At 40.2% G+C, this 16,228-nt stretch overlaps 1 pseudogene; it reads right to left on the bottom strand.

Annotated features, from left to right (window-relative positions):
* Positions 1 to 16,228, bottom strand: part of LOC118973144 (chondroitin sulfate proteoglycan 4-like) — a 54,861-nt pseudogene that overhangs the window by 6,232 nt on the left and 32,401 nt on the right.

Here is a 16,228-nt window from a genome sequence, read left to right as displayed (position 1 = left end):
GGCAGTTCTCTAAAAAAGAAATACAGATGGCCAACAGACACATGAAAAGATGCTCCACATCGCTAATTATCAGAGAAATGCAAATTAAAACTACAATGAGGTATCACCTCACACCAGTAAGGATAGCTGCCATCCAAAAGACAAACAACAACAAATGTTGGCGAGGCTGTGGAGAAAGGGGCACCCTCCTACACTGCTGGTGGAAATGTAAATTAGTTCAACCATTGTGGAAAGCAGTATGGAGGTTCATCAAAATGCTCAAAACAGACCTACCATTTGACCCAGGAATTCCACTCCTAGGAATTTACCATAAGAACGCAGCAATCAAATTTGAGAAAGACAGATGCACCCCTATGTTTATAGCTGCACTATTTACAATAGCCAAGAAATGGAAGCAACCTAAATGTCCATCGGTAGATGAATGGATAAAGAAGATGTGGTACATATACACAATGGAATACTACTCAGCCATAAGAAGCGGAAAAATCCAACCATTTGCAGCAACATGGATGGAGCTAGAGAGTATTATGCTCAGTGAAATAAGCCAAGTGGAGAAAGAGAAATACCAAATGATTTCACTCATCTGAAGAGTATAAGAACAAAGGAAAAACTGAAGGAACAAAACAGCAGCAGAATTACAGAACCCAAAAATGGACTAACAGGTACCAAAGGGAAAGGAACTGGGGAGGATGGGTGGGCAGGGAGGGATAAGGGGGGGGGAGAAAAAGCGGGGTATTAAGATTAGCATGCATGCGGGGGAGGGAGAAAGGGGAGGGTGGGCTGCACAACACAGAGAGGACAAGTAGTGATTCTACAACATTTTGCTAAGCTGATGGACAGTAACCGTAATGTGGTTGTTAGGGGGGACCTGATATAGGGGAGAGCATAGTAAACACAGTATTCTTCATGTAAGTGTAGATTAAAGATTAAAAAAAAAAAAAGAAAGAAAGAAAGAAAAGGGGGATTACTCCTTGATAGGATAAAACTATTGGTAAATCAAAGATCAACACATGCTTTAAATATCCTTAATGTTGATCACTTAAAGGGTGTCAGATGATCAGCTATGGAGGTACTCTTTTCTGATAATATTCCTTTCTCTTAATAAAAAAAAAAAAAAAAAAGCAGTTCCTGTGTCCTGACCTGCAATGAGTCCTGCACAGTGGTATAGAGGGCATGTCAAAGTGTGGGCAAAGGGTCTGTTTGTTTCTATGCAGAAGATCAAGGCCTAGCTTGGATACCCAGAAAATGAACTAAGATATGATATGAGGAGGAGCTTCCAGCATCAGCACTCTCTGGAGGACTTGTGCCAGGGGGATGATCATCAAAAAGCCTCCACAGGGATCTGGGCGATGCTGCGGTTGTGGCTGCATCCACCCCACTATTTCCTGGACTTGCCATTGGAATGAGGAGGGAGATGTCTAGGCTGGCATGTGCATACAGTGAGACAACGAATTTGACCGGATCTGTACTGTTGGAACTCAAACAGGAGTTGGGAGGGGTGCAAGTTGTAGCACTCCAAAATCTTATGACTATAGACTATCTACAGTTAAAAGAACATATGGGATGTGAATACATCCCAGAAATGGGCTGCTTTAATTTGTCTGATTTCTCTCAGACTGTTCAAGTACAGTTGGACAATATCCATCATATCATAGACAAATTTTCACAAATGCCTAGGGTGCCTAAATGGTTTTCTTGGCTTCACTGGAGATGGATGGTAATTATAGATTTGCTTTGTTTATGTCACCATATTCCTATTATGTTAATATGTGTGTGCAAATTAGTTAGTAGTTTAAAACCTATAAGTACTTAAGGTACTCTACAAGAAGATATGTCAAAGAAATAATCGATCCTCCCATGTTTTCTTCCATATGCTACCTCTATAGCTTTTCTTCTTCCTTCCTAATTACAACCCTTAAATAGAATTCGTGCCTCATATCGAATTTACCAAGTATCATAATTCCTCCAGGTGGTAAAGATACCTCGAGACAAGTGCTGGGCATAGAAGCCACAGGGCATAAATTTGCAAAGAAGTAAAAAGCTAACCTTTTCAAACAATATGGCTTCTCTCTCACTTACCAACTTTACATTTCCCTGTATGGCCCCAGAAGATGACTGGTTAGCCAGAGACGGGTAAGTTTCCTCAAGGGAGGAACAACCTAAGACAGGCACAGTCACAGGGGGGCCATCAGGTGAGAAATTGGGGATCAACAGAGGTGAGGCTCAGAACCTCACCCCCCCTGCTTTGAGAGAAATCTTCTGCATCCGTGGATGTTTTGCTGCCCTTGTCTAGCTTGGATTAATACTTAGTCCATAGGCACACACCTGATCATCTGATCATCTACATTTGCCCTCTTACAGCACTAAACTATGTTTTCTACCTTTATCTTGCATCTACCTACCACTTCAGCATTTTATTAAAAATAAAAATAATAATAATAATAAAGGGAGAAATGTGGGATCAACATATAAATCAAGTACAAAAATCAAATGAATATTCATATTTGACCTGATGGTTTATAGGTCATATTGCATGATCAAAACCGAAAGTTTCTGTGATGAATGCCCTTGTACTGTTCACCATGTAAGAATTTATTCACTCTGTAAGAATTCGTTCACCATGTAAGAACTTGTTCGTTAAGCTTCAGAAGATTGGAGACTGACGAGAATTAGGCTTGAGATGGATTAATGATCGTACATTGAGCATTGACCCCCCTATACTGAATTTTATTGTTGTTAACAACCATTTGATCAATAAATATGAGAGATGCCCTCTCAAAAAAAAAAAAAAAAAAAAATGTCAAACAGAACAAAAAAATAAATAAATAAAAAGTTACTTCTTAAAAAAAAAAAAAAAAAAAATCAAACGAATATTCATATTTGACCTGATTGTTTATAGTTCATAATGCGTGATCAAAATCGAAAGTTTTTGTGATGAATGCCCCTGTACTGTTCACCATGTAAGAATTTATTCACTATGTAAGAATTCGTTCACCATGTAAGAACTTGTTCGTTATGCTTCAGAAGATTGGAGACTGACGAGAATTATGCTTGAGATGGATGAATGATTGTACATTGAGGATTGACCCCCCTATACTGAATTTTATTGTAGTTAACAACGATTTGATCAATAAATATGAGAGATGCCCTCTCAAAAAAAAAATGTCAAAAAAAAAAAAAATGACACCAAGTAACCCAATTAAAAAATGGGCAAAGCAACTGAACAGACATTTTTCCAAAGGATACTTGCAAATACTAGCTGAAAAGGTGCTCATCATCACTAATCATCAGGGAAATGCAAATCAAAACCACAATGAGATACCATTTCACATCCATTAGGATGGCCATTATCAAAAAGACAAGAGATAACAAATACTAGTGAGGGGTGTGGAGCAAAGGCACCCTATGTACTGTTGGTCGGAATGTAAATTGGTACAGCACTATGGAAAATAGTAAGGAAGTTCCTTAAGAAATTAAAAACTACCATCTAATGTGACAGCCTCACTTCTGTGTATTTATCCAAAGGAAACAAAATCATTATGCCAAAGAGAACTCTGTACTCCCATGTTTACTGCAGCATCATTCACTAAAGCCAAAGGATGGAAATAATGTTAGTGTCTGTCATGGATTAATGGATGGAGAAAATGTGATATTTATATATAGATGTGTGTACACACACACACACACACACACACATGTATCTGCAATGAAATGTAACTCAGGTCTAAAAAAGAAGGAAATCCTTCTTGCTTTGTAACAAGGATAAAGCCAGAGGGCATTAGACTAAGTGAAACAAGCCAGACAGAGAAAGACAAATATACACAGCATGGTATCACTTATATGTGGAATCTGAAAAAAAAAAAGTCAAACTAATAGAAACAGAGAGTAGAAAAGTGGTTGCTAGGGCCTATGGAATGGAAGAAATGGGGGGAGGTTGATAAAGGGTACAAACTTTCCATTATAAGATGAATGAAGTCTGAGGATCGAATGTTTAACATGGTGACTTTAGTTGACAGCACTGTATTGTATAATTGAAATTTGCTAAGAAAGTAGAAAAATGTTATCACACACACAAAAAAGATAAATATGTGAGCTGATGGATGTGTTAGTTAACAAATGGAGGAAATCCTTTCACAATGCTTACATATCAAATCATCACATTGTATACTTTAAATATCTTACAATTGTATTTCTCAGTTATACCTCAATAAAGCTGAGAAACAAAACAAAAATTAAATTAAATTAAAAGTAAATGCCTGAGCCCATGGGATGGGCACTAGTCCTGGGGCTCCAAGGGGTAAGGTAGGAGTCCCTGGGAATGTCAGCCTCAGGAATGCAGTTCTGCCCCAGGTTCAGGACTGTTTTGGCACAACTTTACTTGTTACACAAAAGTACTCATGTGATGCTTGTAACTGCCTCCACGTTTCTCTTATTTATTGCTGCTGAAATGTTGTAGTCACTGCCACCTTCCAGCTTCTGGGGCTTGGGGCCCAAGATCTGAGGTCATCCTGGGCAGACCAAGAGGAATTATCCTGTACCCTTAGTCAGTGTTACATAAAGTCATAACTGAGGCCTATTCTCTGTCACCTGCCAAGGTAGGGTTCCCCCATCCTGTCAGGTGGATTATGCCTTTCATGTGTGTGGGTCCCCTGAGACAGGTACCGTGGGTGTAGTCAGAGTAGGGTGAGGGCCTCTGGAAAGAGCAAGGCAGGATATTTGCAGTCAGAGCAATGTAACTACATGCAAGGAAACCCCCTACCAAAATTCTGTCTTAAACATTAAGCTCTAGAGTCATCCTTCAGTGAGATCAGTTAATATTCCCCAGATAAAAAAGAGTAGCACATGTTTTTATTATGCTAATTATTTGTAATCATGTGTAAGACTCACTTTTGCATGCTAGAAGGCCCAGGCCTATGTGCTGTCTTTCCTCCTTCAGACATGATGAGGTGATTTGCAAACTGGGCAACTAATTTAGCATGCAGACCCAGCTGTAAACAACATAGTAAAAGGCAGGAAGGATTCCACCTTAAAGATAAGATTGCTTAAGAAGTAAGATTCTTAACTTACTCTTCAGCAAACAGACAATACCTCAGCCCACCTTGGGGATTCAGCAGGTGGCCTTTTGATATGCTCCCAGACCAAGACACAGGTATCCCAGAGAGAAATCAAAGCAGGAAATTCCTTATGTTAAGTTAATTGTAAATATTTAGGGACCACTTAACAATTCCACACCCCAAAGCCTTTTTTCACGTTCCCAAAACTCCTCAACTGCCTATAAAAGCCCTAGACAATGCATCACCACGGGCTCTCTTGTCCCCTCCTGGCATGAGCCAGGAGCTCTGTCCTCTCACTGTATCTCTCAATAAAAGCTTCTCCCTGGCTCTCCTACCTTGGGTGCTTGCTAAGTTAATTCTTTGACTCTGCAAACAAGAGACCTGGAATACCCCAACATCCAACTTCTCCATCTTCAGGTTTTTTAGAACTTTTCCCAATATGCCTTCTTAATTATTTCATCTTATAAAGGACTCCAACTTTTAATTTATTCCTTCACCTCCAGAGTTGGGGTGGGAGGGACCTTTTTTTAGAAAAATGTCATTTCATTTACCCTAGTCTTTTCGGTAGAGGACCCACCAGAGATGTCTCAGCCAAGAGTGCTTTTCCCTCAGCCAGGGTGCATCAAACCTTCATTCCCTCGACTAGCTAGCTAACCCCGAGGGGCACCTAGGGTTTAATTCCTATTCAGCAGTCATGCTAGGCATGCTCAGTCAGCAGGAATAGCTGGTTCCATGTTGCAGCTATCTGACAAGCATCTTTCATGGTCCAGCCCAGTTCACCAGGAGTCAAATCTCATTTCCTCCTACCCCACCCCATTTCATCCAAGCATTGATATTTTCATCAAAAAGCTCTAGGCACTAATTTGGGAAGGATTTCTCCTATTTCTGTAAGGTCCCACCTAACTCTACATTCCATAGAATAACTGTCCTACCAGGAGTGCTGTAATGAAAAGCTCTAGATTTTCTGTATGGCTCTATAACCACATTTACCTGGCAAGCCTTCACTCCATATGCACCTCCTGGAGATTTAAAAAGCAAATCAGCATGTTAAAGACTGTCTTACAGTAAATAAGTCTGTTTTATCTCCTTTTAAATAAATATTTATATCCTGTTTCTTGTTTCATGAAAAACAATTACCACCATAAAAGCTAGACCTTCATGGTCACCAGGCTAGGAGGTCTTCTGCCTTATTTCTTCAACAGATACTATCAAGTGCCTTGTATGTGACAAGCGTACAACAAGGAGCGGCGACACACCAGGAAACAGCACAGCCACAGTTCTGCCCTATCTTCTAGATCATGACCACCCTAAGAAGTACCTGTTTCCTCATCTCTAAGAAGGGATGATAAGGCTCGGAGAAGTTAAGCAACTTGCCCAATGGGCAAATGTGCATCTTGCTGACTCCAAACTGAGTCTTTTTAAGGTTGGCACTATATCGCCTATACCATAACTACTTTGAGCTCAGTGCTGAAATGATATCTGAGTTAGAAATTGTGATAAATTATTCAACAAATCTGACGGATACTCCTCTCTACCTTCCAAACCCCCTGCCTCTTCTCTGGTACTCGCTGCAGTCACATTGTCCTCTCTGTTGCCACCCACTAAGATGGTACTCATTCTGCAGGGTAGCTCAAGACCTGTCTGGCCAGCAGTCGCTCCTGACCATTCTTGTCTGTGGGAAACTTTCCCCCACTGAATTCATGTAGTTCACCCAGACTGGACGACTCACTGATGCTTAGCATACATAATATATTTTTGCCTATTAGCATGCTCTTGAGTAGAAGTCTCTTATTTCTCCAACTATTAAGACTTTAATTTCTTCCTAGAGGATCGCAATTTTTTTCTTAGAGCTCTTGGTTGTCACCTACTAAGTCTTACAATATTCGATCCTGTGTTTCAAGAGCAGCCAACTTAAAGGTTTTACAAATCTGCTCTAAATCCTTTAACAACATGCTGTGATTTCCTTCTGCTCTCTTCTCTCCCTCAATTCCCACCACGGAGGACAGATGGCCCATTGGAGAGATGTGACTCCCTCTATATCATGAGTAAACCCCAAGGGGATAAAGTCACACAGTTCGCTATGATCACCCTTCACTGACCAGCTATTTAACTCTGGGTCTGTGTAAGCTTATGCTCCAGACCAGTTTGAAAAACCTCTCAAGGTCAACCCCTCCTCAACTTTTTGTAAAAGAGCCAAGTAAAATTTGGATATGCAGAAAAGCTAGCTCCTAAGGTCACAATGTGTTCTAACACGCCACTATGAAAATAAACAAAAAATGTATTCAGTGATAGCATTCAAGGTGAAAAACTGGTTACAAAACTCCTGAGTAATAAATTTGCAGAAAGAAATAGAACATGTACATGTGCATACACATACATATATGTGTATATGTATATTTATGTATATATTACAAAATAACAAAATGAAAATAAACATTGAGTAGATGTTTTTTGTTCATATACCAAAAAAAGTTCATTTAGAACTGTAGTCCTTCTTTCTTTAATAACTGAGTTAGAGAATGATTTTCAAAGTTGCCAAGGAATAGAAGAGATGGTTAACCTTAAGAGATTCACCCACTAAGCATTCTAATAATCATTTTGGTTTACCCTACAGATTTTTGCAAGTCTCGAACGAGGGCCACTTTTTAAGACTGAATATGCAACAGAGGCAAAACAGCATGGCCACAGCCAGCCAGGCAGGGGGAGAAAGTCCAACTGGTATGGGGTCAACGTTTGTAAAAAAAAAAATTGTTGACTGACGCTGGGTTGCAGTATTTCCCTGACCCAAGAGAGTAAAACATAGGAAAATTTGTACATGGTTGTTGCTATTTATTAAACTGCTGTGCATATTTTCCCTATTGTATATGTCAATCCATCAATGACATCAAGAAGGAAACAAAATAAACAACCACCACGATGGCCCCATTCCCAGGAAACTGATACTGTTACACAGACAGCCCAGAGCACATGCACGCAGAGAGGAGAAAGGCTGCTGGGGTATAAGCACAGGATTTGGGGTTGGAGTCGGCAGTCTTGGGGTTTATGACTCCTCTTAGTTACATAATGTTGAACCTGCCTGAGCTTCAGTGTTTTTTATCTGCCAAATAGGAATAAATCAAAACTTGCTTTTATTTACAGTTTCACTTAAACCCTTATAACCACCCAATGCACTAGATAAAAAATACAAAACATGATAAAAACACAGGTATTGATAACATCTGAAGATCCATTCTATAATAGGAATAGATTTTTCTCCTTTTTAGTTCTATAAAATCTGTAGTTCTAGAAAAAGGAATCGATTTTCCTGTTATTTCAGAACCTATAGGTCAACTCCAGTCTGACAGGAGTAGCAGTAGCTGATAGCTGACACCTGGAGTCACAGGGAGGTAGGGCTCAGAGTGCCTCCCTTCCCCCTCATCCAAGGGATGGCTAATAGATGGGGGAGGCAGAGGCCACTCAGGGCCAGCTCCAAGCAGACCCTGACATGGCGTGTGTGGGAGGGTGGGGGGAGTAGTTCCGAAGGGAAGAGGAAGAGTGGGATATCCGTCATTGTCACCCCTGCCGCTTTACACAGCAGCAGAGAACAGCCTCTTCAGGTGGCTGTTGCAGAAGCCAGGCTGAGCAACGCTCAGTGGTCTGGGCAGAGGACGAGGAGATGCGGTTCTCAAGAGCCACGCCCACACCAGGGAATTCTGAGGCATAACAGAGTGGCTCAGCTACTTGCAGATGTTATGGTGAGAAAAACACCAAGAACAACTGGACCAAGCAACCCACAAGGTCCAAGCCGGCTCTTAAACCTGTGACCCCACAGGTCTCATTTTCACACACTCCTGAGTTGACATTTTATCAAATATAAGAGGTGAGTAGTGGAAATGTACATGAAAAGCCATTGTCCTGCCTACTGGCCAGGAAATGGAGCTGGAAACAAGTCATAGTCTGTGGACAGAAGGTGACACAGAAACCAAGAACAACAGACCTAATGCACTACGGGGAGTTTGGGAAAAGGAGCAGTTCACTTTGAGATGTGGGAATAACATGGAGTTTGGATGGCAGATCGTCCTCTCCCCAGACCACTGAGCCTTGCTCAGCCTGACTTCTGCAACAGCCACCTGAAGAGGCTGTTCTCTGCTGCTGTGTAAAGCGGCAGGGGTGACAATGACAGATACCCCACTCTTCCTCTTAAAGTAAGAAGGACTACAGTTCTAAATACACTTTTTTTGGTATATGAACAAAAAAAAATCTACTCAGTGTTTATTTTCATTTTGTTATTTTGTAATATATACACATTTTTTTATTTGTAATAAATACACATATACACATATATGTATGTGTATGCACATGTCCATGTTCTATTACTTTCTGAAAATTTATTACTTAGAGAGGAGTTTTGTAACCAGTTTTTCACCTTGAATGCTACCATTCTCAGACACAAGGAGGACAGATCAGAACGGGCACAGGGCAGGTTGCAAAGGGAAAGAAGACAGTTATTTGGAGCTGTGTGCAGATATTAAACTCAGGGCTATGGAAACTACACATTTTGCATAGTTCCACAAAGGTGACATGGGAATTTGGGCCACTTTAGTATTTTTTTCTGGCTAAAATAATATTCAATAAAACAGGCACCAGAAACTCAAAAAACTTTCTAAGCTGTAAAGGCTATAACTTCACTTTAATCTAATACAACTGTCTTTAATTACTAAACCAGAGTTTATCCAGAAGAGATGAAAGGTGTTTAATCATATGCAACCACCAGATTTACTCTGATTTTAGAACATTCTTCAATAGATTATTTTTCACATTACTAAAGTGTTGTACTTCATTGCCTATTTTTTAAAACACTTAATGGCACTCGAATTACCTTGAAAAAGTCAATGAAAACATCACGTTTATTCTCAGGGAAAAAATTATAGAACACAAAAAGGATTTAGAATAGATGAATCTGGGTTAACATCTATTTAATTGGATTTTGATAAGATTCCTTTTTGTGACCTCAAATGCTAAGGCAACTAAAAATCTTGAAATTTCTTCCCAATATTGCTAGGTTTTTTCCTAAAACCACAAACAGTACTTTTTGGCTAAGTCTACTTACAAGTATAGGCTTTACCCACCATTTACTGGTTGCACAGCCAAGTTATATTATCTCTCTAAGCCACAAATCCTGCCAGCTGCCTGTGAATATATCACCTACTTCACATAGATGTATGGATTAAAAGACTAGTGCAGGGCCTAACCCGATGGATTTCAGTTCTGGCTGTCTTCCAGAAACACCTGGGATTTAAAACACATACTGAAGGCCAGGCCCCATCCCAGAGGCTCCCCCTCAACTGATGTAAGGTGAGGCCCAGGCACTGGTTGAGAACAATTGGCTGGAGTGGCCACAGAGTAACCATAATTAATAAAATGATTAGTGTTTTTCTCCATGTTTTACTGGCAATGCATTTCAATTAAACAACTCATGATGCACAAGTGTTTTTTTTTTTTAACTGTAACATAAATTTTACCATTGCCAGTGCTACCTCGGTGCTTTTTTTTGAAATAAAATAATGTTTAAAAATTTGTTTTCCTCCTTTTTATTACCCTTGCTATTGAGCTAATATTTCCTATTCCTGCAATGAGGCATTGAGCCAGAAACACTCATTTAGATCTTTCCATCTCAGGCAGGCTGCTTTTCTTCACAAACAGCAGTCCAGAGACTTTAAGCTCCAAAGCAAGCTAATCAATGAAACCCCTATGGTCCCGAGGCACCAGCCTTTATATTCAGAAGAAGAAAACCCCAGGATCTAAATGGGCACTGCAGAGCCTGACTCTCCTTGCTTCTTTAAGGAACCTTAAGAGAGAGTAGGGAAGAGAAGAAGTTCACATGGATCGTAAAAATGTCTGCTTCCATGATTCCTCCCCCTAGGCCTTCACAACACACCCTTCTGAGCAACAGGACAAAGAGAAAGTGACCCAACCTTGATTTTGCCAAATTCCTGCAAAGAGAGAATTCTTTCTGGGACTTCATAACTGTTGTTAGTGTCACTCTATGGTAAAAGATGACCCTGTGTAGTATACCATTTGGGTAGAAATTTTTAAATAAATTGAAAAACACTCAAAACCATCGCTGAAATTACAATCTTACCTGGGAAGATGCTCAGTCCTCTGTTTACTTCTAAGCTGATGATCAGAGCTCCAGCTGTGATGCTAAAAATTTGTCCTGGTGCAAAGTTCAAACCATCAGTAACCTGAAAATTAAAGCCTCCTGACATTGCTCCTTCAAAAGAAAAAATTACACTCTGGTTAATGCAGTTGTGCTGCAAAAACCACCCACTTTCACCCTCTCTCCCCACTAATCCCCTGCAAAGCAACCCCTACTAATTAGAGTTTGTTAATATAGTCTCTGAGCTCACAGAATCAAACTTTGCCAAAACAAGAACTTAAAACATCTATAAAGGTCTGAAATGCACATTTCCATTCCCACCCCCCGCTATGACATACTAAAAGAAAGCAAAGATGTTACCTCTAAGAATATTTTAAAAATTTTTAAACATATTCATCAGCTGCATTTTATTATTATTTTGGCATCAATTTATACCAGTAAAAGTAATGCATGAATTCAAAGCACACACATATACACACACACTGTGGCAGTTTCTGAAATATTGATAATACTGGATAATACTGAAAACCAAAGTTAGGGGGAAGTAAATAACAGCCCCTCCCCTCAAATAACTTCTAATTATTCATCTGTCTCAAACTAGTTATTATCTACAAAGAGGAGAAAGAGAAGGATGGGGGAAGATCTGGCCCTGCTTTTGTTTAATTCCTGTAAGAGGAGAACTGTACTCCCACACTCTGTCAAGGGATGAGCGATACCAGTAAAGTTATAAATTAACTTATATGCATAACAGAAATTGAGACAGGCTCCCTATCAATTCAGTTCCCAGGAGTGCATTACCAACCTGACTCACAAAGCACCAGGCATGATCACAGTGTAGGGAGCTGATGTTCACTTTCCCATCACCCTTTGAAAATGTTCACCCAGCAGTAAATCTGGAGGCCCACAGGTCTTTGCATCGTGTAATGGGTAGAAATATCCTCTTGTTGCCCTCAGGCACATGTGGCAAGGAACAAAGAGGCATGGCCAGATGCTGCAATTATGTACAAGTACTCCCCTAATAACCTGATTTAATAAAGGGCTGGTCGATGGCTTGACAGTCTCTCAAGCCTGTATCCACACAAATCCAGAGAGCTCTAATTTCTTGTGAAAAAAGGTTACAGACCTTAAAAAATGTCCCAATACACTCAAGAGTCATCATTTTAAAAAAAGGAGAGAGAATCTTGAGTCGGCCTGACATAGAACAGGGACCCACAATCAAATTTTCTCTGTTTGCTTGTGTTTACTAGAAATAGCATTTGAAAAGTTGTGTTTGATGAAACATGAAATTAGGGAGAGAATGCTTCTTGCCATTAGGCACTTTGAATATTTCATGAATCTTGAAACAAAATGGAAATGGAATCTAAAGGAACGACCTCAAAACAAATACCAGAATAGAACACTGAGTATGGCCTCACTGCCAGGGTGATTATGACCAGAGAAGAAAGGATGGAAGCATGAAAGTAGGGGTGACCTGTGCATTTTCCACTGTACAGCCTCACATCTCCCCAACAGTACTTTCAGAAGGGCAACCTTAAATCACTTGGCCTCCCACATCTTGGTTTTATCAACCTACTTAGGTTGTTATGTGTAATGACGAATTAGATTAATGGCAGACAGAGCACTTTGCAAATATAAATGCTACGGGAGACTAATGAAGCCTAAGCCTTTGTTTGGGCCTGATGATGGACAGATGTAGCAGGGAGAACCAGCTGGTTTCAGCATCAGACCCCTCTGCAGCTGGGCCCCAGCCACTCCAAGGCATTACTGCCTCCACTTCCATTTAGAAAATGTAATGAATTGGCTCTCCAAGAGCTTGTCTTTAACATTCCTTCCTGCTTTCTAGAAGAAATTCTCTACTCACCAAAAGCAAGTATTGACCTGGTTGATAAATCAGCCCAGAGAGCTGATTTTCATTTCAGTTCTTCACTGCGAATAGTAGCTTCAGTTCTTCAACCCACTCTGCCCTTTGATGGGTGGCAGCCAGGAGAAAAAGCCTAACTTTAAGGTCAGACCCACTGCCTTTTTCTGAGGCTCAGTTTCTTCATCTCTAAAATGGGGTCATTACTCCCCATTACTCAGAGGGCTTCTACAGATTTAATGAGGTAGATCATGTGATTGTATTTCCTGCAGTACCAAGCATGTGCCAGAGTCAGTAATTTCTTTCCACTGCAAACTGCACACTTTTAGAAATTCAAAACTTCTTTTGTACAAATCTCTAGAGCGTTCTCTCCAGCTTGAAGATATGACAATCCTTTCATAAAAATAAAAAACTTTCTGGGCCCTCACCTAATAATAATTGGAGTTTTGCTATTTACTAGTCAAAACCACACATAACTGGCAGAACCTTCCTAACAATTCAGTGCCTCTTTAAATGTATTTTATTAATCATCCCATCTGCACACATTTAAAATATAGAAACACACATACATGGAAAAGATCATTCAGTCTACAAACAGTGCATCGGTACAAATGAGGGCAGATTTACAACCTTGTTGCAATAAAATTAACCCCACAGGTCCCCAGGCTACACGTTTGGAACCACTAGATGAGAGTATTCACATAGTAAATTAGTTTCAGATTATCTGGGGATTCTTTGCACTAACTGCAAAGATAATCAGGAAATTACAATAGTTGAGTCTAGAAAATGTTTCACCTTTTTTCTTTCCTATATTTTCAAAGGTAATCTGGAATGGCTGAAAGGACATGAATGTTACTTTCCCACCAGGCCGCCTGGCTCATGTTCTTTCCCAGTTCCTCCTGCAGGCTGGGAAGGGATTGCTTCCACTCTCTGTCCAGTGACAACGGCAGCGTGGAAGCAAAGTCGGGCTGCATCATCCCTTCTGCAGATTGACAGTGGCTGTTTATCCATTAATAGAAGGAAGCCTCTTAGTACCAAGGCCTCTTAGAATTACAGTTACAATTATTTGTTCATTCATCTGTTCATCCATTTAACAAGTATGTTTGTTCTGTTCACTACCGCATCCCTGGCACATAACAGGTATTCAATATTATTTCATTCTTTCAGTGAATTTTTGTTAGGCTACTCTTCTGTTCTGGCCACTGTTCTAGGTGCTAAGGATAAGGATAGTAAGAATAAGGATCTAGTAAGGATCCTAGAGAAAACAAAATAAAGATCCTGCTCTTGAAGTGCTCATGCTCTAGTGGGGAAGACAGACACAAGCAAAGTAATTAACCTATAATACAATGTCGGGTAGTCAGGGTAAAGGACAGGAGCACGAAAGAGAAAAGATGCTATTTTAGTGGGTAGTCAGGAGAAGGACCTCTGGGAAGCTTATATTTGAGATCAGACCTTACATGACAATGTGAGTAAGCTCTGTATGAGTTACAGGTACTCTCTGTTTGCTATTATTTGCCTTACTAAAATGTGCCACTTTTTAAACAAATTATGGAGTCTGGAAAGTTTTAGATGGTTTGTGGTTTTCAGTCAACAACTATTAGGTTTGACTATCATGAGAACCGCTGATTGAAATGCACGTTAGTTTCACATTGTTTTTCTCTATGACATACCAGAGTGGACAAACACTAGCTGGCCCTCTTGATTTGAGCCTGAGTGAAGTTCTGGATGCTTCTGCCAGAAAAGGACTTGAGAGCCAATACCCATTGTTGGGTAGAGTGACCTGGTAGGCAAGGTACTGCATGGAAGAGTCCCCATCTTCCGCACAGAGGTCACCACTGGTGATCTCAGTGGCAGAATTCACCCAGACCTTAAAAAGGAGAGAACCACAGATCTTACAAGGACCAATTCCAATCACATCACATTAGTCAACTGCATAGCTGTGATACTCTGGCCCCTTGCACAAAGATCTAAAAATTAAAACAATTCACCAGCATTTTTAAAGGATGAAGTTTTTAAATTCAAAACAGACACATAATTAAATGCCAGATGAAATGCAGGGCATGTTGTAGTGTTTGTTTAATTTATGAGGTTTATGAGGTTTCAGTGAAAAGTGCCATTCATAATCACTTATTCAAAGTGAATTATTTAAGGTATATATGCATTTACATAAAGTATAAGATCAATAAAATCCAATGGTACTAAGCACCTTCTGTGTGCTTGGCATTTGGGGAAGTATGGAAGCATATGCTAAGATTCTACATGGAATCTCAGATAATCACAGAATCTACCTCATAAGGCTGATTTAAGGAGCTGTATTCATCATTTTAAGAAGTAAATGATTTCATCAGCTTTAAAATATTTGAGGTAAAAGCAGCACATTGCACATTTTAAAATTCTGCTTTATCTTACCTGTCTCGCAGGAAAACAAGTATCTGGTTCCTATGGCCTTTCAGCGTTTGTTGTGCTGATAGCTCTTCTATCATTTCTTAGTAGTAGTTTCTATTTTCTAATTACATTTAAAAATCTATTGACATTGCCAAAATACCTTATTTTAATAATTCATCATTTACTGAGCATCTATGTTCCAGGCAATGTGCTGGGAGCTTATAATCCACCAGTAAACAAAACAAAGTGTCCTGCCCTTATTCAACATACATCCCAGCAAGAAGTACAAAGGCTAATAGGCATAATGAAGAAATGAATTATGTAGTCTGTTCGAAGGTCACAGGCACTATGAGACAAATTTTGAATAAAGCTAAATGGGGGTTCAGGAGTGGGAGAAGGTTAACTAGGAGGCTCATTTGAGGAAAACTGGAAGTCTGTGAAGGAGCAGCCATGTGGCTATGTAGAGAAAGAACATCCAGACAGAGGGCACAGCCTTAAGGCAGAGCCAGCCCTTCAGTTTGAGGAGCAGCAAGGAGGTGAGCGTGGCAGGAGCAGAACACACAGGATGGAGAGTAAAAGGAGACCAGTCAAAGTGGTAATGGAAGGCCCCATCCTGCAGGGTCCCTTGGGCCTCTTGCACTTGAGTGCAGTGGGGAAACATCGAGGGCTTTAGGGGAGGAGTAACCTGGTCTGACTTCGGTCCTAACAGAATCCTGTGGCTTCTGTGTCAAGAAGAGACTGTGGGAGGGCACGGGTAGAAGCAGGGAGACAGGATGGCGACTGCAATCGTCC

The sequence above is a fragment of the Manis javanica genome, chromosome 1 (genome assembly GCF_040802235.1).
Source record: "Manis javanica isolate MJ-LG chromosome 1, MJ_LKY, whole genome shotgun sequence".
Lineage (NCBI taxonomy): Eukaryota > Metazoa > Chordata > Mammalia > Pholidota > Manidae > Manis > Manis javanica.
This window is presented reverse-complemented; position numbering and strand designations above follow the sequence as displayed.